Genomic DNA, 24442 nt, shown 5'->3' with positions numbered 1-24442 from the left:
ATAAGTTGGGAGGACTTCTTCTGTTACTTGTTCTTCTTAGGGTTTAGGCCCCTCGGCCACATCTGTAAGTTGGCTCCATTCTTTAGGCTTTGACACGTCAGCAGTTTGTTTCAGTGTTGGCAATCGAAATGCTAGTGGGTGCTTGTGCTTCGGGTACTTGTTCTGTTGTGTTTAAATTGAAGGCCAAGTGACTCTTCTAAAGGTCTTTTAGCCGTTTGCCCTACCTACTTTTAATAAATGTCATGCCAAAGTCACTTATCAACAAATGACTTAAGTGACTATTCTTATGCCTCTATGCTTAAGTGATTCTACTGTGCAAGTGAGGGGATGCAACTATGAGCTGCTTGATCATGCACGTCCTAGAGGCTCACAAAATGCCAGGCTAGATTCTAAGCTAACTAAGATTGACACTAAACTCTAGAGGTAGCTTGTCCGCGTGGCTCAACTGCAATGCGCACGTGGCAATTAGGCACAAAATCATAAGTCATCTCTACTAAAGATTACCAAGCATTTAATATGAAATGTCCTCCATGTGAGATCACCAATATATATATGTGTGTGTGTATTTAGTCAGACGTTTCGTTGAGCCAATGAGAACTTGACACTTTCTTTACCGGTCCGAGACTGTGTAATAGGGCATATGACAAGGCAAGGATCCCACGGAAATTGATGGATCTGGGGGAGCAGGTGGAAGAGATGCCCTCGAGGTTGAGAGGGCTTCCATTGCTATCCATCATCTGCTACGTTTTCAACCCTGCTAAGCGGGTCGGATCCGCTGTTGTAATGTGCAGCGGAAGTGAATGATGGTGTATGGCTCAGGATGAGTGATCAATGGGTGCTCGAGGTCCCTTTTTTATTGATGGGAAGGGAGAGCCTGAAACCGGCCTGTTCAATCCAAAAAGGGCGGTAGACTTTACTTTAAACCTTGATTTAGCTTTCACCCATTATTAGTCGTCTATTTTACCTGTACTTTCAAGACACGACAAAGGGGAGAGGGATACAGGCTGCTAGATTGCACCTGTATGAGTAGACCGACACCAGATTGGCCCCTAACTTAGGCGCCCCTTTCGGTATTTCTTTATTGTTCAAAAGAGGGAATAAACGCTGTGGATCCCTACAAGCTGCCCCGCACAAACTCGGCTGAATTTCCACTGTTCCAGCCCGATTTCGGCAACATAATTGTACTAGAACCCTTCACAGTCAGTATTCCCACGCATTGACTGACTTTCCCGACGCATTCGGGCACTTTGCAAAACCTGGCGAGAATCTGCAGCACGCTGAAGTCTCTGTTTTCAATCCCGAAAATGCGCCAGATCACCTGTATAGCGTCCCCTCGCGTCCCCGAACCTCCTGGGGGTATTAGGGTCCGTTTAGGGCCAAAACTCTAAACCTGCAAAAATACACAGCAGGCTGTAATTTACTGTTTCGGGCTCCGTTTCACGTGCCGATCGCATCCGTAGCAAGTCCTCGAGCTCCCGCAGCTGTAGGGCTACTTGCCCTTTGATTCGGACGAGATTTTTGGCGTGAAACCTCTCCGAATTCACCTGTACCTGCGGGGGGATTAGCCGCTAGCTAATCCAGTACCTGTGCAAGAGGCTCTTGCCTCGGCAATCGCGCATGAACCCACACAACTGTACATTGGTCAAATGAAAAGCCCACTAGAGGGGCATAACATATTGCCATAGGGGAGAGAGAGGGCAGTGCGTAGCGTGTAGGGCATCACTCCTGGCACCGCACTGTACATAGGAAGGAAAGCAAGCACTCCATAGCTCTTAACCTATGACAAAATCTGAAAATGAGCCTCTCCCAGCTTAAAATTCAGCGCCACCTTCTCTTGCATGAGGAAAGTGCACCAGAATGTGCCACTTGGCACATTTACAAGCATTTTCCCGTTTCGGGGTTGCCGCCTAAAAATCTCCCAACCGGTTGCCCAGTTGACTTCACGGCAGAGCAAGAAAATGTTCCCTTTGTCATTCCGGAGGTAATGACGTCAACACATTTTCAGGTCCCAAAATAGCAGTTCCCTAAATTTTAGGAGATGCTGCAATTGTATCTGTCTAGGTCATCCGACCCTCTTTGTACACTGCGGCCACATCCAGAACTGAAATGTAGCCTCTGTAGCAAAGGATTCCACTTTGGCTAGTCAATGACCCCACTTGGCTAACCATAGTCCTTGTCCAACCTTAGTGCTCTCTTGCCCTCAGGCCTGGACTCCCTCTGGACAGTTCCACACTAGCTATGCAATGCAGGCAGTTAGATTTCCCAAGGGGTGTTGCCAAAAAGTGAAAGTAAATAGATAATAAGAAAGAAATCAACAAAAAGGATAGATAGTAGTCACACGCTGGTGACAGAGCGTGCCTTGGCTTAATGAGAGAATGTGCAATGACCAAAACACGAGTGGAATGCAAACTATGTGCAAGAGAGTGCTAGAGAGAGAGAGAAGAGATGACACCAGATGGGGTCCCAAACCCCCCTCCAAGGCCCCCCCTCTGTATTGCTAGAGAGGTATTTGCTTTAGATTGCACAAAGTCTGGTATAATGCTTCTAGATGTTGTGGTACTTGTCGACGAGGATGATGATGACTGTGACGATGATGACGATGGTGTCGTCGTCAAGATAGAGATCTGCGATAACTACGACGGCGACGATGACGATGTCGACCACGACGATGGTGTCGATGACGACGATGTCAAGGCTGAGAACTGAAAACGCTAGATGCTCTGCTATAGATTTGCTACTATGGCGGTACTGCGGCTTGGATCTGCAACCGTTGAGTCGCACTAATGCTGAAATGCAAAAACGCCAGGCTCTCTTGGCTGGATCTGCAAAACTCTAGGCTGATCTGCCTGGAACTGAAAATGCTTGGCTGATCTGGGTTCTACTTGGCCGATGCGGCAAGGATCTGCTACAGGATGTGGTGGATGCGCGAAGCTAAGGGCTGAAAGCTGAAAATGCTGGTGTAGGTGGCTGAAATCTGAGAAAACTTTGGGATCGTGAGGGTGCCTGTCTGCTCTACTGTGGGTGCCTACCCTGTCTATGTCCAGCCTCTTCTGCCTTCTATTGCCCTTCTGGCTGCTTATGTAGGTGCTGCGTGCTGGGTCGAGCAGCCCTCTTTTAGCCTCCTTGATAATAAGTGATTAAGTCACTTATCAATAAAAATGCCAATAAGAGGTGGTTCTATAACCGGCCTGTACAACGTAGAGGGCGGTACTATTTCAATTACCTGTGAACTTTACACAGAGCACTAAGAAGGGAAGAGAACACAGTTGCGTCCAGCGACTAGAATGTCACTGCGCACACAAGACCCACACCCTATAGGCCCCAAAGACTGGCGCCCCTTTCGGTATTTCTTTATTCAAATTAAGGTAGATGATCCGACCACTTCGCACAAGCTTTCACAAAGCTGTCCAAACCTGGCGAGGGCTGAAAACGCAGGTTTTCGACCTGATTTTGGCAGCATAACGGCGCAAAAACCCCTGTAGGTCAAAAGCAACTATCTAGGACGGATTCCCTCGCTATCTGGAAGCTTTCTGGTGAACTGTCACAGAATTTCAGCGGGCTGTAATTCCCTGTTTTTCATTGCCGGGTGCCCAAAAGCCTGTACACGCATCCCAAGGCTCTCACGAGGCTCCCCCGGTGTTCCCTTGCAGTTTAGGTGCGAAACCCTAAACCTGCAGAAAAACACAGTAGGCTGTAATTCGCTGTTTCGGATCGTTTGTAGCGGAGTGAACACGCCTACACGTGTCCCAAGGGCTCTCGCACGCAATGGGACAGTTCCCCTGTGAATTGGACGAGTTTTCACGCGAGAAAACTCTCCGAACTCGCAATCTTTCGCGATGGAACTGTGCGTACCTGTGGGGGATTAGCAATTAGCTAATCCGGTTCCTGTTCAGAAGGCTCTTGCCTTGGCAAACGGGCATAAACCCCCAGAACTGTACATGTTCATCTGAGTAGCCCAACTAGTGGGGCATTACCATATGTGCCAAAGGGGAGAGAGAGATGCATGAGAGCAAATCATCGCGCTCCATGAGACAGAGGAGAAGGCAAGCTTTCCATTAAAGCTGTAGACCTGCACCCACTACTCACACACACACTATAGCTCACTTATGTGTGAAAAATCAGCCCCCTCTCTCTCTTGGGCGCCTCCTCCAGCTGAGGTGTCTTGCAGACTGACCTCCTCCTGCGAAGTGTCCAGTTTGCCCCTTTGAGTTAATTCTCTAGTTCCCACTCACTTATAAAGTTGTAAGTGACTTTCCGAGTGGCCCAGATTTCGTTTGGCGGGCACAGGCTTCCATACTCATCAGAATTCAGTGCTAACTGGCCCGACCAGTCCCAGACTGACCGACCCAGACTCCCGATGTGAGAAACTTATTCGGCCGCCGCCGTTTCACACTGGCCATGCAATGTCCACCTGCACCTTTTCAAGGGTTCCTGGGAAAACAAGTAAAAATAAAAATATCTAGTACTTATTTACGGAAGGCAACAGGAAAAATACACCTCCTGGTGACACACCCCACCCTTGAAATACGGCAAGCGACCTCGCTTGCATGCCAATAATACATGCGGTATCTCTTGATATCACACATATTCTATGATGGGAATCCAAGGTATACATGCTTTTGGTAAGGTAGCGTTGGACGATTAAACAATCCCACCAACTTGGCTACGACACATATATCAAGCATAGAAGTCTTGTAGTGTGCTCTCAAACACAAACTTCTCTAGCTAAATTGTGTATGGAAAGAGTAGATACAATTGCTTAACTACTCTCTTGAGGATCATGAACCAAGCTCTTGCCTTGCTCCAGAAAAGGCTACATCAAGTCACTGTGGGTTCCATCTGAAAGGCTTCAAGATACAATTGCAATAGCTGAGGTGAATCAACCAATTCAGACTCTTCCATCCATTTGGCATCGAACGATGGATAGTTCTTGAACTTCACCAAATAGCGTCTTGCAATCTTTCCTCTAACCTTTCTTTCTTTATGTGCCAATATCTGTTCAGGAACAAGGATTTCATCCAATTCTTCCACTTCGGGTTGTTCCTCATCAAGCATATTCTTTGGCACATCACCGACAAAGGGTCTTAGAAGGTTGACATGAAAAGCATTATGTATTTCCAGCCTTCTGGTAGCTTTAACCTGTAAGCTACATCGCTGATCTTTTCTTAAATCTGAAAAGGACCATAATACTTAGCTTAGGAAACAAGCGTTCCTTGCCTTTCCTTTTCCTTAACCTGGCCTTTTCAAAGCGCAAAAGCACCCAATCACCAAGTGAAAATAGAAGTTCACGACGGTGACGATCAGCAGCTTTCTTTTGCTTAGCCTGAGTCTTCTCAAGAGCAATCATTATCTTCCTGTATGTTTCGTCCATATCTTGCACATACTTCTTTGCCTCAAAAATCTTGTCCTTAGTCTGCAAAGCGGGCCGGACTTTCTTCCCTCCTTCCACTATCTCAAATGGTGTCTTACCTGTTGACATATGCACAGTGTTATTGTAAGCATATTCAACCAATGGAAGATGGTGTTCTGCTCTGACACATAACATTTGAGCAGGTCCAGGACAGTAGAATTTGCCTCTTCTGACTTTCCATCAATTTGTGGATGAAACGAAGAAGAGAACTTTAGCGTAGTGCCCATGTTCTCAAACAATGCCTTCCAGAAAAGACTCGTCATATGTGGATCCCTATCACTGACAATTGACTGAGGCATCCCGTGATATTTAAAGATATTGCTCATGAATATCTTGACCATGTGTTCTGGCTTTATCTTCTTCCTCACAGGAATGAAATGGGCTTGCTTACTGAACCTACAAATGATAGTCCAAATCCCATCATTGCCTGTTTGCGTCCTTGGAAGATCAAAGATAAGTCCATTGCTATGCTTTCCCATGGCCTAATCTGGGATCGGCAATGGCTGCAACAATCCCGGTTGCTTTTGTTTGTCAAATTTGACTTTTTGGCATTCTAAGCATGATCTTACAAATGTGTCAACATCTTGACGTAAAGTTGGCCAATAGAAGAATGCCTCAACCCCTTTCACTGTCGCATCAATTCCACGATGCCCAGCATAAGGTGGAGCATGACTTTCCATCAAAATCTTTGGCCGTAACTGTTTAGTAACGCATAACTTTCCATGCATCATGAGAAAGTCATTCTTAAGCATATAGTGCTCATGATGTTGCCCATCAACAAGCTGGTCATAGATCCTTGCAAAATCTGAATCTTCAGCATATTGTGTCTTGATTTCATCTAGTTCACAATGGTACGGAATTGACACTGTTGAAATTTGGGGCTTTCGTGACAACGCATCAGCCACCACATTCTTTTTCCCTTGCACATGCACAATTTGAAAATGGAACATTGACAAGATGTTTTCCCATCGCATGTGCTTCTCAGACAACTTTGTCTGTGTGAGAAAATATTGCAAGGTTTGATGATCCGTTTGGACAACAAAATCAGTCCCTAGTAGATAGTGTTTCCAACTAGTGAGAGCATGAATTATTGCCAACAATTCTTTCTCATAGACTTGCAAGTTCCTTTCAGTCTTCAAAAGAATTCTGCTCTCATATGCGACTACTCGGCCATTCTGCATTACAACTGCACCAAGACTATGGCCACACGCATCACACTGAACCACAAAAGGTTTCGAAAGATCTGGCAAAATGATTACCGGATCTGAAGTCAGCTTCTCTTTCAAGTGTTTGAACGCTAAAATTTCCTTGGCTGTCCACTTGAAAGTAACTCCTTTTCGTTGTAGTGCATGGAGTGGAGAAGCAATCTCAGCAAAATGTCGGATGAACCTCCTGTAGTAGGAACATAAGCCTAGAAAGCTTCGAATGTCATGTACGGACTTCAAGTCTAGCCATGATCTAATTGCTTCCACTTTAGCGGGATCCATGCGTACCCCATCCTTTGAAACAATGTGCCCAAGGAAGTGAATCTCTTGCAAAAAGAATTCACTCTTCTTCACATTAATGAGTAGCCTGTTCGTACGTAACTCGTTGAAAACTGCAGTCAAGTGATCCCTATGCTCCTCTTCAGACTTCGAATAGACAATCATGTCATCAAAGAAGGTACCCACGAAGTTTCTATGTGGTCTAAAAATTCTGTTCATCATTCAACGTGGCAGGAGCATTTGTGAGACCAAATGGCATAACAAGAAACTCATAGAGACCAAATGTTGTCCTGAACGCAGTCTTATGGACATCTTCTGGCCTAATGCGTATCTGATGGTAGCCACTCTTTAGGTCTATCCTTGTAAACAATGACGCTCCCTCAAGCCAATCAAGAATGTCATCTATCCTCGGTATGGGGAACTTGTTCATGATGGTATTCTTATTCAAGGCGCGATAGTCAATGCACATGCACCATGAACCATCCTTCTTCTGCACTAAGAGTACAGGCGAACAAAAAGGGGATGAACTCGGCTGAATCAGCCCCTTCTCTACAAGCTCGTTGACCTGACTCATAATCTCTTTCTGCTGGGCTGCCCTAACCCTGTATGGTGGTCTATTGGGTGGACTAGAACCTGGCACAAGATCTATGGTATGATCCTCAGGTCTCTCAGGAGGTAACTCCCCTTGCAAAGAGTCCGAAAAACAATCACTGAAACTACTCAAAAAAGTTGACCTGTCTTTATCTAAGGTAGACAAATTAGATACAACTTGAGGTACTTCTTTTGCAAAGATCAAGTACGCAGAGAGATGATTCTTTATTACAGATGAAATAGCAGAAGCAGAAACAACTGGAACAGACTCGCCCTTAAGCTTTATATCAAGGACATGAGTCTTTGCTCTATGTACAAGGGTAATCTTTTTGTTGTAAGTATCCACCATAGCATGCAACCTGTAACACCATGGGATACCCAGTAACACATCACAGCCCTCAAGTGGCATAATATGAAATTCTTCCGCATCCACATAGCTCTGAATGTGTATACGAATCATCCCCAAAATGGGAGTAACAGGCTCTGAATGACCCGGGTATGCCAAACCTGCTTCCCCTGTCATACCCATCTCCTCTGCACGAATGCCCAACTTTGATACCAATTTTGATGATATGAAATTTGCACAGGCTCTTGGATCAAAGAAAACCAGCACTGTCTGGTCTCTAACTTTGCCCCAAGCTCTGCATAGCTCTGTGGCATCTGTGTTTGGTTGGTCTCCAACCAAATCTGGAACATGTCCTGCACTTGGCTTTGGCTTCTTCCCTTTATGGTCTGACTGGTCGTCCTTATCCTGTGACTTCTTCTGTGGGCATTCATTTGCAAAATGTCCTTCGTGTTCACAAATGTAGCATTTCTTGGCCTCCCTAAGAGCTTTCCTTTCTTCAAAAGTTTTGCAAGAAAAATGCCTCTTTTGTCCTTGTCCTCGTCCCGAAGAAGATTTAGACTGCTTCTTGGACGTATCACCTTCTTCAGTGGAGGGCTTCTTTGTGGGAGGCTCAGAAGGCTTTGCTGCAACATTGCCCTTGGCTGAAAACTGTTTGCCCTGGGACCTTTTCTTGTGGCTGTTAAATCCATCGGAATCTCCCTTCGACAGATTGCTGGCCACTGTTGCATTCTCAATCAACTGAAACATATTCATGACAGTCGTCTTTGTGCAGTAGTCCCTGATTTTCTTGGGCAATCCGCAACAGTACTTCTCAATCTGTTCTGACAATGGCACAAACCTGTAAGAGGTGACTGGCAACAGTGCGGCCCAAAACTGTTTATTGTACTCTTCCAGATTTGCACACTGTTTAGCATTCAACTCGTGCCATTCTGTCATCACATCCACTTTAAAAGTGTTTGTCAGCCATGCCGACGCGAAAAGCTGTTTGAATTGGACCCACGTTGTTGGGGCTTGACCCTGGTTCAACAATGCGGTCCACCATTGAAGCGCATTCCCTTTCAAGAAAGTGGCAGCCTTGCGTATCTTTGAAGATTCCGTGAAGTTTCCTCCAGCATAAGCTGCATCGAACTGCTGTATGAAGATCAAAGCCTTCAATTGATCCTCAGTTCCTCTGAAAGTTTCAAACTTCACTCCCTGCCCACCTTCCTTGTAATCCTTAAGCTGACTCAAAGGAGCCACATTATGATAAACAGGTGCCTGTAATAGTGGTGCTCCATGATTGTTCATTCCAGCACTCGCATCAACTGTTTTACCTGTGGTATTTGCATTTGGTACGTATGGCTGCGAAAAACCAGCCATACCAAATTGTGTTCCAGGCACTAGAAACTGGCCGTAGGCACCCTGAGAAAACCCGGTTGGACACCCATGTTCGCGTACATAGGCTTACCCATGCCTGTTTGCATTGTCCCGAACACATTCCCTGGCATATAACCTGTGGAAGGTCCAGCCATAGCTTGAAACACTGAACCACCTCCAAAATAACGAGGATAAGTAATAGGTAATGGAAGGGTCTAATGCATAGCGTGTTCATTACTCCCTTGACCATTCACATTTGGTTCCTGTCGAGCTAAAGCAAGTTGCTTTGGATCATTGGACACCGCTAGTTGCTCAACCACATGGGCTTTCCCTCGAGCATCATGAGTCCTCTGCGCATTGGAAATCTCCTTTTCCTGCAACGGCTCAGTCGTGCCATGCGTAGGAGGTTGAAAACCCTGTGTCGGAGCCTGTAAGAACTCCTGCATCCTTGGGTTGTTAGCCAACTGCTGAAACATGTCCATGCAGCAACGCAGTTGAGTTCTAAACAACGTGTCCTCTTCTTGAAGAGTTGAAGGAACTTTCTCCGTGCCATGTGAGGAACATCCCTCTTCAGGTACTTGGTCTCTCTTCTTTGCCATATCGACAAGCTCTGTGTTGCTTTCACCCACAACAATCCACGCTGCACTTTTTGAAGAAAAAGTGACTATCCCGTGGATGGAACCATATAACCGGCCTGTACAACGTAGAGGGCGGTACTATTTCAATTACGTGTTAACTTTACACAGAGCACTAAGAAGGGAAGAGAACACAGTTGCGTCCAGCGACTAGAATGTCACTGCGCACACAAGACCGACACCCTATAGGCCCCAAAGACTGGCGCCCCTTTTGGTATTTCTTTATTCAAATTAAGGTAGACGATCCGACCACTTCGCACAAGCTTTCACAAAGCTGTCCAAACCTGGCGAGGGCTGAAAACGCAGGTTTTCGACCTGATTTTGGCAGCATAACGGTGCAAAAACTCCTGTAGTTCAAAAGCACCTGTCTAGGATGGATTCCCTCGCTATCTGGAAGCTTTCTGGTGAGCTGTCACAGAATTTCAGCGGGCTGTAATTCCCTGTTTTTCACTGCCGGGTGCCGAAAGGCCTGTACACGCATCCCAAGGCTGTCACGAGGCTCCCCCGGTATTCCCTTGCAGTTTAGGTGCGAAACCCTAAACCTGCAGAAAAACACAGCAGGCTGTAATTCGCTGTTTCGGATCGTTTTTAGCGGAGCGAACATGCCTACGCATGTCCCAAGGGCTCCCGCACGCAATGGGAGAGTTCCCCTGTGAATTGGACGAGTTTTCACACGAGAAAACTCTCTGAACTCGCAATCTTTCGTGATGGAACTGTGCGTACCTGTGGGGGATTAGCAATTAGCTGATCCGGTTCCTGTTCAGAAGGCTCTTGCCTTGGCAAACGCGCATAAACCCCCAGAACTGTACATGTTCATCTGAGTAGCCCAACTAGTGGGGCATTACCATATGTGCCAAAGGGGAGAGAGAGATGCACGAGAGCAAATCATCGCGCTACATGAGACAGAGGAGAAGGCAAGCTTTCCATTAAAGCTGTAGACCTGCACCCACTACTCACATACACACTGTAGCTCACTTATGTGTGAAAAATCAGCCCCCTCTCTCTCTTGGACGCCTCCTCCAGCTGAGGTGTCCTGCAGACTGGCCTCCTCCTGCCAAGTGTCCAGTTTGCCCCTTTGAGTTAGTTCTCTAGTTCCCACTCACTTATAAAGTTGTAAGTGACTTTCCGAGTGGCCCAGATTTCGTTTGGCGGGCACAGGCTTCCATACTCATCAGAATTCAGTGCTAACTGGCCCGACCAGTCCCAGACTGACCGACCCAGACTCCCGATGTGAGAAACTTATTCGGCCGCCGCCGTTTCACACTGGCCATGCAATGTCCACTTGCATCAAGGGTTCCGGGGAAGACAAGTAAAAATAAAAATAAAAATAAATAAAAATATCTAGTACTTATTTACGAAAGGGAACAGGAAAAATACACCTCCTGGTGACAGGTTCCCACGCGTGGTCAGGAATTGGGACAATGCGGTAGAAAATGCTCATCCTAGGTACTGGGTACTGATGGTAATGATCATGCTGTGTGCAATCAGAGGGTATGCGGCTACTCTAAGGGCTTGGACATGCATGGCCTGCGCAGAGGCTCACAAAGGTGCCAGAACACTTCCTAGGCTTCCTAAACCCTAGAAGTAGGAACAACTCGTCCACGTACACATAGGGTTAGATGTACACGTGACATCCCCCCCTTTTCAAGTTGAGGTACTGGTATTGAGCTGTATGGCGTCCGTAGAGTCCGCCAACAACTTTGGGAATCCTGTGAAGAACTCTTCGTCGGCCCACTCTACTGCGTGGGTCGAGCGATACTTGAACTTCATGAAGGTCTGCATTGCTTGCTTCTTTGGGCCGCACGAAAAGTGACAAAGTGATCTGTTGCGACTCCAATGCTTCAACTGCGTCTATAGTCGTGGATCCACCACCTTCCAGAATCTCTGTCGAGGAATATCCCTGAAACCACTTCAAACACAAAACCATAAACGTATCCCTTCCATGTAGAGTGCTCGATCCATGGCGGCTTATTGAGTCTATTGTTGTAGCATCATCTCCATCATCGTCTTGACCAAAGCCTTTATAGGATTTGGTTCAATCCGTGGCGTAGATGGGGATGGGGGAGGTGTTGGAATTAGGGTTGCAGAGAAACACACACAGCTTGGAGAAGATGAAGGAAGCTCAAGGCACACAATAGAGTGTGTTACTAAGTGTGCAATGGAAAGATAGATAGCCCTACAGTGATGGGCGTATATACAATGCACGGGGGAAAAAACCTCTTAAAGAGGGAAAAAATGCCCCGGCGGTCCTAGTGTGTTCACACACATCACTACCACATGTATATGGTAATAAATCCCCCCTGGAGTGATGCGGTGAACGAGAGCTGGCACATGAGTAAAGGGAAGTGCCATGCCCTGAGGACAGGATCAATCCACAAAGGGGAGTAAGCCCAAAGCTTTGCGGGAAGCTTCAAGCTTCTCACGAGACAATGCCTTTGTGAAAAGATCTGCAAGGTTGTCCTGTGTTGGCACATAAGCCAAGCTGATCTCTCCTGTTCAGAGCCTCTCCCTGACATAGTGGTAATGCACCTCAATGTGCTTTGTGCGAGCATGAAAAACTGGGTTCCTCGCAACTGCCAATGCGCTCTGACTGTCAGTGTAGATATTGTTGGCAGTGTCCTGTCCAACACCCAAATCAGCCATAAGGCGTCTGAGCCATACACACTCAACCGTAGCTGTGAAGACTGCCCTGTACTCGGCCTCACAACTCGAAGTGGCCACAGAAGGTTGCTTCTTGCTCAACCATGATATACATGGACTGCCAAGCATGAAACAAAAACCACTTGTGGACACTCGCGTGTCAAAACAACCAGCCCAATCTGAGTCCGAAAAAGCATGTAAGTCTGGCGGCAATGATCCCCCCTTGGGATAAAACAAGCCAAGATGTAAAGTGCCACTAAGGTAGCGGAAAATCCTCTTGACAGCCTGCCAATGCTTAGACCCTGGGCTATGCATAAATCTGCTGACCTGTGAGACTGCAAACTGAATATCCGGCCTCGTGTTGCATACATAAATGAGACAGCCAACAGCAGTTTGGTAAAGAGTGACATCAGCAGGATCACCAGCATCATGTAGACTCAACTTCAAACCTGTTTCCATGGGAGTGGCAATAGGTTTGCAATCCTCAAGTCCAAACTTACATAGCAATGTCTCTATGTAACTTTTCTGACACAAGGCAATACCACCATCACACTGCTTAAACTGTATACCCAAATAATGATGCAACAGCCCCAAATCTTTCATCTTGAAAGTAGCATTCAAATCAGCCTTAAATTCAGCAATATGTCTCTCATTTGGTCCAGTGATCAGCAAATCATCAACATAAAGAACCACAATGAGAAGTACATCACCCTCACGCTTTACATACAATGTGCTTTCTGTTGGACTGTTACGAAAGCCTTGTTTGACCAAATGAGTGTCAGCTTTCTCATACCAAGCACGAGGAGATTGCTTCGACCCATACAAACCCTTGTTACATCTGCACACTTTGTCCTCTTGTCCTTTTATGACAAAACCGCGAGACTGCGTTACATAAACTTCCTCAAATATGTCACCGTTCAAGAAAGCAGTAACAATGTCTGATTGATGTACATCCCAACCAAAATGAGCTGCCAATGCACATAGAAAACGCACAGTAGTCATACGACAAGTGGGAGCAAAAGTCTCTTCATAATCTATGCCTTTTTGTTGTGCATAACCCTTTGCAACAAGTCGAGCCTTATGGCGATCGATCTCACCATCTGGCTTGCGTTTCAACTTGTAAACCCACTTCGTACCAATGGCCTTTTTGCCAGGAGGCAAATCACATAAAGTCCATGTGTCATTTTCTATAAGTGCATCATATTCTGATTGCATGGCAACCATCCAATTTTCTGAATTTTGTGCTTCATCAAAAGTCAGAGGCTCCTCAACATCATGTAAGCTAGACACAGCCAAAGCATAACAATCTGATGCATAAGATGCATGGCGAGAGCCTGAACGATAAGATGCATGGCGAGAGCCTGAACGAGTACGACTAGACAAAGGTGCATCCAATTTATTGTCACGCAAAGTGTGCACCAGCCATTTTGGCATACCTCTAGCCTGCTTATTTTCAGCCCTTTCCTCATCAAGTACATCATGTACATCTACATCAGTAATAGGCTGATCTAGAACATTTTCAAAAACCCCCATAGGCTGTACATTTGCCTCATTGGAACTTACATTCGTATTTCCACCACTGAAAAGAGGCAACAAAGTGTCATAAATGTCCTGTGAGCTTACATTACTGTCTCTAGTACATGACAGCAAGGGCTGAACAGAATCTTCCACAAACACTACATCTCGTGAAACCAGAATATGTTTTGTTTGCGGATGATACAACCTGTAACCTTTCTTTCAGCACTATAACCAACAAAAATACATTTGACAGCCTTATCATCCAATTTTCTGCGCTGCACTTGTGGCACCAAAGCATATGCCAAACAGCCAAAAACACGCATGTGCTCAATAGAAGGTTTTCTATCATGCCATGCTTCATATGGAGTAATAGACTGCAAAGCTTTCGTAGGACACCTGTTAAGTACATAAATGGCACACATAATGGCCTCAAGCCAAAAAGAATGCGGCAAAGCTTGACTTTTGACCATACATCGTGCCATTTCTGTCAGTGACCTGTTTTTCCTCTCAGCAACACCATTTTGCTGAGGTGTATAAGGCACTGTACATTGGTGTTTTATCCCACGACTAGCCAGAAATGCATTAAATTCATGAGACATATACTCCCCCCCTCGATCGGAATGGAGGGTGCCCATAGTACATTTCGAGACATTTTCAGCCATAGCCAAAAATTGTTTGAAGCACATAAAAACTTCGGACTTCGCTTTAAGCGGAAATACCCATGCATGCCTGGAGTAATCATCAATGAAAGTCACGAAGTACAGGTAATTGCCCAAGGACGGAGTTTGCATGGGCCCACAAACATCACTATGCACAAGCTGCAACCTGCATGTGGCCCGAACTGAACCATCCTTTGGAAATTTAGAACGCTGCATCTTACCCAAAATACAGCCTTCACAAACATGTTTGACAGGTGCTTCAAGAGGTGGCAAAGAAGCAACCATATCAGATTTCTGCAAACGCAGCAAACTGACAAAATTCAGATGACCAAAACGTGCATGCCAAAGTTTTGCATCTGAAATAGCCCTTGAATCTGCAACAGCATTTGCAAAATTTTGTCCACACTTGTCATACAAAGTGAGCTTATACAGCCCACGGCACAAAAGGCCAGATGCAACAATTTCATCACCAAAACTGAGATCATGAACTGTACATCTGTCATCGACAAATTTGACTACAAGTCCAAGTCTAGCAAGTGCGGATACAGATAAGAGATTCTTCTTGATCCCACGTACATAAAGTGCATCAACAAGTGTGAAGGAACTGCCATTAGCAGCAGTGAGCACAATCTTTCCAACTCCTTGAACTGGATAAGAGGCGTTGTTGGCACAAGTGACTGAATTCCCATGAGGGACTGACTCGAGAGAGGTAAACAATTCACGATGTGAGGTAATGTGCTTTGTAGCACCACTGTCAAAATACCACACATGTGAATCTGCAGCAACTGACAAGCATGCATCATGGACAACAGGATTGTAAGTGCACTCTACGCTAAAAGCCCATTCTGCATCAACATCAGCATTACAGTCTCCTTTCACAGAAGACTCAACAATGGTTGCATTTGTAGTGGAACCAACATTTGCAGTGGAACCACCGTCTTTCTTCTTAGCCTCTTTGGTCTTCAACTTAGGACACGACTTGATCAAGTGATCATTGGCTTTACAATAATGGCAACGCATCTTCTTTTTGCCCTTATCACCAGAATTGCCAGACGAAGTGTTGCCAGCAGAAGCATTAGGAACAGAATTTTTGCCACTCGCAGCAGAACCATAAGAAGTGGCTGCATTACTGTTACCACCCTTTCTTTGAGAAGCAATAAAAGCCTGTTCAACTGCACGCTGCCTAGTCTTGTTTTTTCTAGAAAGTGACTCTTGCAACAGCAATGTGTTTAATGCATCAAACTTGACAACTTCAGGATTTCCTTGGGTCATAAGTCTCCAAGTACTAGCAAAAGTATGGTAGGAATCTGGTAAGGCATCAAGAACAGTCTGCACAAGGGAACTATCTGAAATGACTTCACCTGCAGAAATAAGCTGCTCATTGATATCCTTGACACTAGCAAGGAAAGTGTCCATATCATCTTTCTCATGCATAATCTTCGACTCCAGCTCTTTACGCAGCAAAGCAATTTTAGCCTCATTGCGGCTTGCGTAAAGACTTGCTAAAATATCCCAAGCCTGTTTTGCAGATTTTGCTGAACGGATGTGAGGAACAATGGTGCGTTCTCAAACAACGCAATCAACGACTGAGCCTGTGCATCCTTAACATCCCCACGAGCTTGTTCTGCCGTAGGCAAAACAACTCTAACAGCTGCAATCCTTACAGCAAGACCTGCAACATCCTCAACATCGCCTACATCCTCAGAACCAGGACGTACATCAATGCCCTGCACAATGTTCCAGACACCCTTTGACACAAGAACATGTTGCATCATATAAGCCCACATAGGGTAGTTGTCCCCATCCAACCTGTCCTCAGCAGCAAACATCTTGAACACATCTGTGTTGTTGTTGTCAGCCATGGTAAATGCTGCTCTTGATGTGAAAACTCCCCGAAAATAGGAGAAACAGAGCGGGAACAACCTGTGCTATATAGCACAAACCGTAGAAGACTATAAGGCACCTGTTATGCAGAAAACGGCACTGATAGAAATTCTGCACAAAATGACGAAATAGCCTGTGCAATACTGCCTGTAGTGGAAACGGAGGCCGAAATGAGCCTAAATCAAAATTCTGAGCCCAAATCAAAATTTTTGTCGACCTGCGAACGCTCGTCAAAGCTCACTGAAATCGGAGAAAGTGAGCAAGCGTGTGCTGGAGCAGCTGGCGACTAAGCCCGGGAGGACGTGACCTGCTCTGATACCAATTGTTGGAATTAGGGTTGCAGAGAAACACACACAGCTTGGAGAAGATGAAGGAAGCTCAAGGCACACAATAGAGAGTGTGTTACTAAGTGTGCAATGGAAAGATAGATAGCCCTAGAGTGATGGGCGTATATACAATGCACGGGGGAAAAAACCTCCTAAAGAGGGAAAAAATGCCCCGGCGGTCCTAGTGTGTTCACACACATCACTACCACATGTATATGGTAACAGGAGGATTAGGGAACAATCCTCCCGGTGTAGAAACTTCTTCTTCTCCAACTCCACTCTCATCACCTTCACGCAAAGTATCCATTCCGCTTCGGATGATGACCATGCACTGAGTTCTTGGGTACTTGAAGTTCTTGGGTTCTCGAGGGTCGTGAGGTTCTTGAGTTCTTGGCTTGCAATCTGCGTTTTAGAAGGCTTTTCTCTTACTCAAGCTCGACTCTTTCCTGCGGGTGCACCCCTTGACGGCCTTGCGCTCACACCAAGGTTTCTTTTCCCCCCCTCACGTCGATTTGCCTGCCGCTAAGTGCAAGGTCCGCTCTCAATGAGTGGAAAAGAGGAACGAGGGGAGGCCGGACAAGCCCTTCTTTCTTGGGTTACCTGCCACTCTTAAAAAACACAGATTAGGGATCGACACTCCCACGTGGTCTTGGGTTATGTGCGACCCTTCACCACTACAAGCAAAAAAAGATAATAATCTTGACCACTACAAGCAAAAAAAATAATAATCTTGTAGTTCTTTGTGATTCTTTCCTTGAGTGATGATACCGAACACTGTCAAAGAGCTGAGCTTTGATACCAATGTAATGTGCGATGGAAGTGAATGATGGTGTATGGCTCAGGATGAGTGATCAGTGGGTGCTCAAGGTTCCTGGTTTTACTGACGGGAAGGGAGAGTCTTCCTTGACTTAATGAGAGAATGTGTAATGACCAAAAGACGAGTGGAATGCAAACTGTGAGTGAGTGTGTGAGAGAGAGAGAGAGAGAGAGAGAGAGAGAGAGAGAGAGAGAGAGAGAGAGAGAGAGAGAGTCCAAACCCCCCTCCAAGGGCCCCCCTCTCTATTGCTAGAGAGGTATTTGCTTTAGATTGCACAAAGTCTGGTACAATGCTTCTAGATGGATGCTGTGGTACTTTTTTTTTTCTCGAGAAAAAGATCCTTCTATTAGTTAATGAAACTGCCCATAGGGCTACAACCACCTCTACAAGAGAGGGCTATAACAACATGATGGGGAGACTCTCCCAATGAAACAAAACATATGTACAATGAGGCTAAATCAAGAGAGGAAAAGCCACACAGGTGGACGGTAGTGCCATCTGAGTACACCCTGGACCATGGTGAAGAAAGGCCCAGGACGCCAGAGTCGAAGAAAAGCTTCTCTGCGCTCCCACATGCGGTCGGAACTGCCCTAGAGTCTCTCCAGCTGTCCTCTGAGAGTGTGGATCAGCTCTAGCCAAAGATCTGGAACAGTGTCTGCTGGTGGTACAGGGCGAGCCTCGAAGATGCGGAATCAACGGGCCCGCCAGATGAACCAGATGAGCTCCCAACACTCCTCTCTCTCACTGCACCACTCTTGTGGAGTAAGCTCTGTGGTAGGCTGGAGTGTAGGTCGATTCCCTTGCATCACTATCATCCTGCTGGTGGAAGATAGCTCAAACGGAAGTGCCGGGCCCGTGAGAGTGGACAAAGCAACTATCCCCCAAGTGTACTGCCGAGCTGTGGAAAGGGCTTGCATCAGCCGAAGAACACGAAGCCACACTTGTTGTGCCGAAGGACAGTCCCAAAGACAGTGACGTTGACTCTCCACAAGATGGTCACAAGCTGCACATGCGGCCGAGAGATCACTTTTTACAAGCCAGCTCCAAACTGCTGTAGGTCTGTGTGCAACTAGCCACTGGAACAAAGTGTCTCGTCTCGGCTGTCTGGAGTCCCACAACCTCTCCCAAAAAACTGCCAAGAACTCAGCTGTGAGACCCTCCTCCTGCCAATGAGGTGTTGCAGTAGGGCGAGCCTCTCTGTGCTGCCAGTGTGTGACGTCCCAGTCGAACAGTGTACTGAAAGAAAGGGACACCTGGGTGGTGTGCAGAGGAGAAAGGGTCCCTCCAGAGCCACTCTCCAAGATCCCACTATACTCGTGCTAGGGGACAGCTCTCCCAAGTCCACAGTCTCCAGTGGCCAGTCTCAAGAGCTGCTGGGTCGGGATCTATGACACAAGTCCTCCAACAGATGCCCCCCATGCGGATCCTGTGAAAACAACACTCTGCCACCTGCGGGGCCTCTACTGCAACTCGTTGTAAGCGTCCCTCACCCTGTAGCTCGAAAAACAGGGAGGGTACAGTCTCTGAGCAAGCCTGAACTGCGATGAGAACCTCCAATCGCGTGAAGGCTCCCATCCACTTGGGCGCTGCTGACTCGAGAGGTGTGAGCCACTCAGCTAGTACTGCCTCTGAGATGTCCTGACACATGCTCTACACCCCTCTCATGCCATGTAGCTGAAGACTCTGAAGCTCCTCTGACAAGCCTGAAAACTGTAACTAGTCACCTTGAGAGTGTGCTGGACCCTCTGCCATGGGACCCGAGGAAACACGAAGCCGACTACCAACCAAGTGGCCTCTCTGAGTGCTAACCATGGGGTTCCAAACAAGGGGCTGTCTCAGGCGCTCCTCCGTGCAAGTAGCTGACGCTGCTCCAGGCCTTGCCGCAGTTGCTCCCAAGATCAGAGCAAACTCACAGCGAAGCGGTCCTCCAGTCTCCTGCTCAAGCCAACTCTGCGCATCTCTGTGAAAATCATAGTAACAGGGAATGGCTGTTTTCAGGTCTCCGTTCCCTGTTTGCATTCTAAGTTCCCGTTCAGAATACCCGTTCCGTGTTTCAAACGTGAGTACCCGTAACAGGGAATGGCATTTTGTGGCAATTGTCATTCCGTGTTCCGGTTTCCCGTTCTTGGTAACTATGGTGAAAATCCATCTAGTCTAGGTTCGCCAGGGGTCTCCAGCTTGAGGCACCGTAGCATTGAGCCGCTGAAGCAAGAACTCCTTCCAGGGCTCCTCACCTGGAAGAAGTCCTTTGACGATGAACTTCCCAAGAAGGGCTCTGCTCTACTGTGCTGGGTCTATGTGGCCAGTTGCTTTTGAGTTAGAAGCTTTTTCATGTAACTCCTTTTGAGGCCAAGGGCCTTAAAAAAGAACCCAAGGCCCCTCACTCTTTAGAGCATTTGGACATAGAGTCTGAGAGCAGAGGGCCCGCAGGTGTTGTAACTTTGCTCAAGCATTAATATAAAAATAAATATTGAAAGGGGCTCAAGCTTTTGGGGACAATATCTCTCGGCATGGAACCACACTGGGCCGTGTTGACTCAATTATTAAAGTGTGATAAAGTTGGGAAGTATTGTAAGTGATTCTCTTGTGTGTCGTGTCAGATTTCCAACTTGGGGTGTCGAAGGCCTGTGACAACAACTGTCATCTGCATCATCTGAAATGGGTGCATTCTCCTCCGAAGCTTGAGGGATAGGGGTAGGAGAAGAGGGTTCATCAAGGTGCAACTCATAGTTTGGGTCTCCAAGTGTCGGCAAATTAGGGGTCGTTTCATGGAAGACTTGGGAGCGGAAGCCCCCTCTGAAGGTAAAAACTCGTCGATGACAACATCATGGCTGAGTACAACATCCTTATTCTCTAAGTCATAAAGTTGATATTCCTCGGAAAGAGAGTTGTATCTGACAAAAAACATTCTCTTGGACTTGTGTAACCGGCCTGTTCAATCCAAAAAGGGCGGTAGACTTTACTTTAAACCTTGATTTAGCTTTCACCCATTATTAGTCGTCTATTTTACCTGTACTTTCAAGACACATCAAAGGGGAGAGGGATACAGGCTGCTAGATTGCACCTGTATGAGTGGACAGACACCAGATTGGCCCCTAACTTAGGCGCCCCTTTCGGTATTTCTTTATTGTTCAAAAGAGGGAATAAATGCTGTGGTTCCTACAAGCTGCCCCGCACAAACTCGGCTGAATTTCCACTGTTCCAGCCCGATTTCGGCAGCATAACTGTACTAGAACCCTTCACGGTCAGTATTCCCACGCATTGGCCGACTTTCCCGACGCATACGGGCACTTTACAAAACCTGGCGAGAATCTGCAGCACGCTGGATTCTCTGTTTTCAGCCCTGAAAATGCGCCAGATCGCCTGTACAGCGGTCCCCTTGCGTCCCCGAACCTCCTGGGGGTATTAGGGTCCGTTTAGGGCCAAAACCCTAAACCTGCAAAAATACACAGCAGGCTGTAATTCACTGTTTCGGGCTCCGTTCCGCGTGCCGGTCGCATCCCTAGCAAGTCCTCGAGCTCCCGCACCTGTAGGGCTACTTGCCCTTTGAATCGGACGAGATTTCTGGCGTGAAACCTCTCCGAATTCACCTGTACCTGCGGGGGGATTAGCCGCTAGCTAATCCAGTACCTGTGCAAGAGGCTCTTGCCTCGGCAATCGCGCATGAACCCACACAACTGTACATTGGTCAAATGAAAAGCCCACTAGAGGGGCATAACATACTGCCAAAGGGGAGAGAGAGGGCAGTGCGTAGCGTGCAGGGCATCACTCCTGGCACCGCACTGTGCATAAGAGGGAAAGCAAGCACTCCATAGCTCTTAACCTGTGACAAAATCTGAAAATGAGGCTCTCTCCTCTTCAAATTCAGCGCCACTTCTTGTTGCATAAGGCAAGTGCACCAGAAGGTGCCACTTGGCACTTTTACAAGCATTTTCCCGTTTCGGGGTTGCCGCCTAAAAATATCCCAACCGGTTGCCCAGTTGACTTCACGGCAGAGTAAGAAAATGTTCCCTTTGTCATTCCGGAGGTAATGACGCCAACACATTTTCAGGTCCCAAAATAGCAGTTCCCTAAATTTTAGGAGATGCTGCTATTGTATCTTTCTAGGTCATCCGACCCTCTTTGTACACTGCGGCCACATCCAGAACTGAAATGTAGCCTCTGTAGCAAAGGATTCCACTTTGGCTAGTCAATGACCCCACTTGGCTAACCATAGTCCTTGTCCAACCTTAGTGCTCTCTTGCCCTCAGGCCTGGACTCCCTCTGGACAGTTCCACACTAGCTATGCAATGCAGGGCAGTTAGATTTCCCGAGGGGTGTTTCCAAAAAGTGAAAGTAAATAGATAATAAGAAAGAAATCAACAAAAAGGATAGATAGCAGTCACACGCTGGTGACAACTTGGGGTCAAAGTTTCCCCTTTGCTCCTTCGATACATGGCGGGGTCTTACCGGGAGTTGAAGAGGTTGGAAATCGGTTTATGGTATGAACTGTCATCGCAACTGCCTCTGCCCATAAAGACTTTGACATGGTCCGTGCCATTTCTACCATTGTCCTATTCTTCCTCTCCACAACTCCATTCTCTGAAGGTGACTTGGTATTCGGAAGCTCTCGCTTGATGCCATTGTCCACCAAGGTTGCATCCATACGTACGTACGGATCCGTACCGTACGGTACGGATCTGTACGTACGGATATGTACTGTACGATAGATTTTCCCCCTTTTCAAAAAATCGATTTTTCGGGCCCAAACTCGGCGAAAACAGGTCGGACAGCGCTGAGAGTTTGTAGATAAGGGGGGCACTTACCTTAGGGGTCAAGTTTCAAGTTTTAACTTTTCGCAATCGTGACTTATGTTTAGTGCTATTGAAATTAAACTAAGTGATGTATTCTAAGAGTTAAGTACGGATAATATTTGAAGCAGTATCTAATGGATGTCTGAGCAATATCTATGTCTAGACTCTATGTAGTTACTAGTATGTATAGACTGAAAAAGATTGAAGCCACTATTCTTTTTGTTGTTACAAATGTTACGTACTGGTCCCGTACCTTAAAGGCCGATCCGTACAGAAGTACGTACCTTACGTACAGATTACGTACCGTACACTCCGTACCTTTCCACCTTGTTGTCCACACAAACTGAATTAAAGCTTTGGAGGTAAACTCTCCGCCCTTGTCCAATCGAATAGTCTTTTAACACTTGATTACTTTCCTTCTCCACAAGAGAACGCCAATTCTTGAAGAAGCCAAATGCCTCATACTTGTGCTGTAGAAATTATACCCAAGTAAAGAGGCTGAAAATCATTCACCAACAAAATGAAATAGAGATCCTTGCTGAGGGAGGGGTTTGCATAGGTCCACAGAGTTCGGTGTGAACCAACTCCAATACGGCAATGGCTCTGCGTGTAGCAAACCTCTGCATAGATTCTTGATGTTGCTTCCCATGAATGCAAGTAATGCATTTGCAATGCTCACTCCCAACATCTGGTAATCATACAATTGGGCCAATAATTGGATGGCCATATCCTTTGAACTGATAAGATTTTCCATATGAAGTATCTCTTGTTGAAGCTCCTGCATCTTGTTGAGGTGATCCTGCATGGAAGAGTTCTTCGCATCCAAGGTCCTCAACTACACCTTGAGGGCTATCCGCTTTATTGGAGAAACTCGATCATACAATAAAGAAAGCCGATCCCAAATTAACTTCGTGTCCTTTATCAATCGTATCTGACTGATAATTGATGATGTACTATTTAGGACAATGAAAGACCGGATTCGAGCTCCCATAACTTTGCTCCCACAATGTCCTTTGGCTTTTGAAAGTTGCTTGAAACAAAGCCTCCAAGATTGTAAGAGTCGAAGACTGCCATCATGGTTGCTTTCCAAATGGAATAGTTCTCTCCATTCAATTGCCGATCCGAGTGAAAGGTAGGAAGGGTAGGTATCTTGATTGGTTGATCACCTACGTTTGAGTCGAATTGGGACCCAATCTCCCCACTCCTCGTTGACGGGTGGTTCACCACCACCGGTGGTCTCATCCACATGATGTCAGAATCATGGTGATGAGAATTTATGTTGAATTTGTGTCAGAATCATTACTCTTCTATATGGTGTTGGAAAACTAGGGCATGTGACGAGGCTACAAGGTTGTTTTTGTACGTATGTACGAATCCGATCCGTACTGTATGGCCGTATTGTACGGATCCTTACGGTGTGAATTGATCCATACAAGTCTCTTTTTTTGTTTTGTTTTGTTTGGGGGGGTGATAAGGCCATCGAGTGATTTCGTGAGGGTTTTCGAGCCATTCCGTACACTCTTGGGCTAGCTAGCTACTGAGCTCTACTACATAGACTTGCTGAGTTGGATTCTTTCATTTAAAACATTTGTACGCTCTATGATGAGCCTTTTGTTGTAGCCTGTAGGCTATCACCTATGGTACTTTGATGTTTTTAGTATTGTTGTGTTATTTCAGGATCTCATTTAAACTTTGATATGCGTGTTCAATGTTACATGTCATCTTAAGTCTCTTGCCATAGTTACACAATATGACATTACGTAGATGTCTTGTAAAACATGTCTTCCTATGTCTCTAAAAGCTGATGCATGTAATCTTATCTTGTTTTCTAATTGGAAATGTCCTAGAAAGTTTTGGTAAATTGAGGTGTTTTTACAAGAGTACGTATTTTACGCACATAAAAATATTTTATGTACAGAACAACGTACAATACGTACAGATCTGTCACGTACAGTACGTTTGGAACTAGAAATCAGTGCCTTT

The 24442-nt window shown here is 46.2% G+C and overlaps 1 protein-coding gene across 2 annotated transcripts in view; it reads left to right on the top strand.

Moving 5' to 3' along the window:
- Positions 1-24442, top strand: part of LOC147448275 (uncharacterized) — a 56331-nt gene that overhangs the window by 28947 nt on the left and 2942 nt on the right. The window lies entirely within an intron of this gene.

This window comes from Adiantum capillus-veneris, chromosome 11 (assembly GCF_014529385.1).
Source record: "Adiantum capillus-veneris isolate H3 chromosome 11, ASM1452938v2, whole genome shotgun sequence".
Classification (NCBI taxonomy): domain Eukaryota; kingdom Viridiplantae; phylum Streptophyta; class Polypodiopsida; order Polypodiales; family Pteridaceae; genus Adiantum; species Adiantum capillus-veneris.
This window is presented reverse-complemented; position numbering and strand designations above follow the sequence as displayed.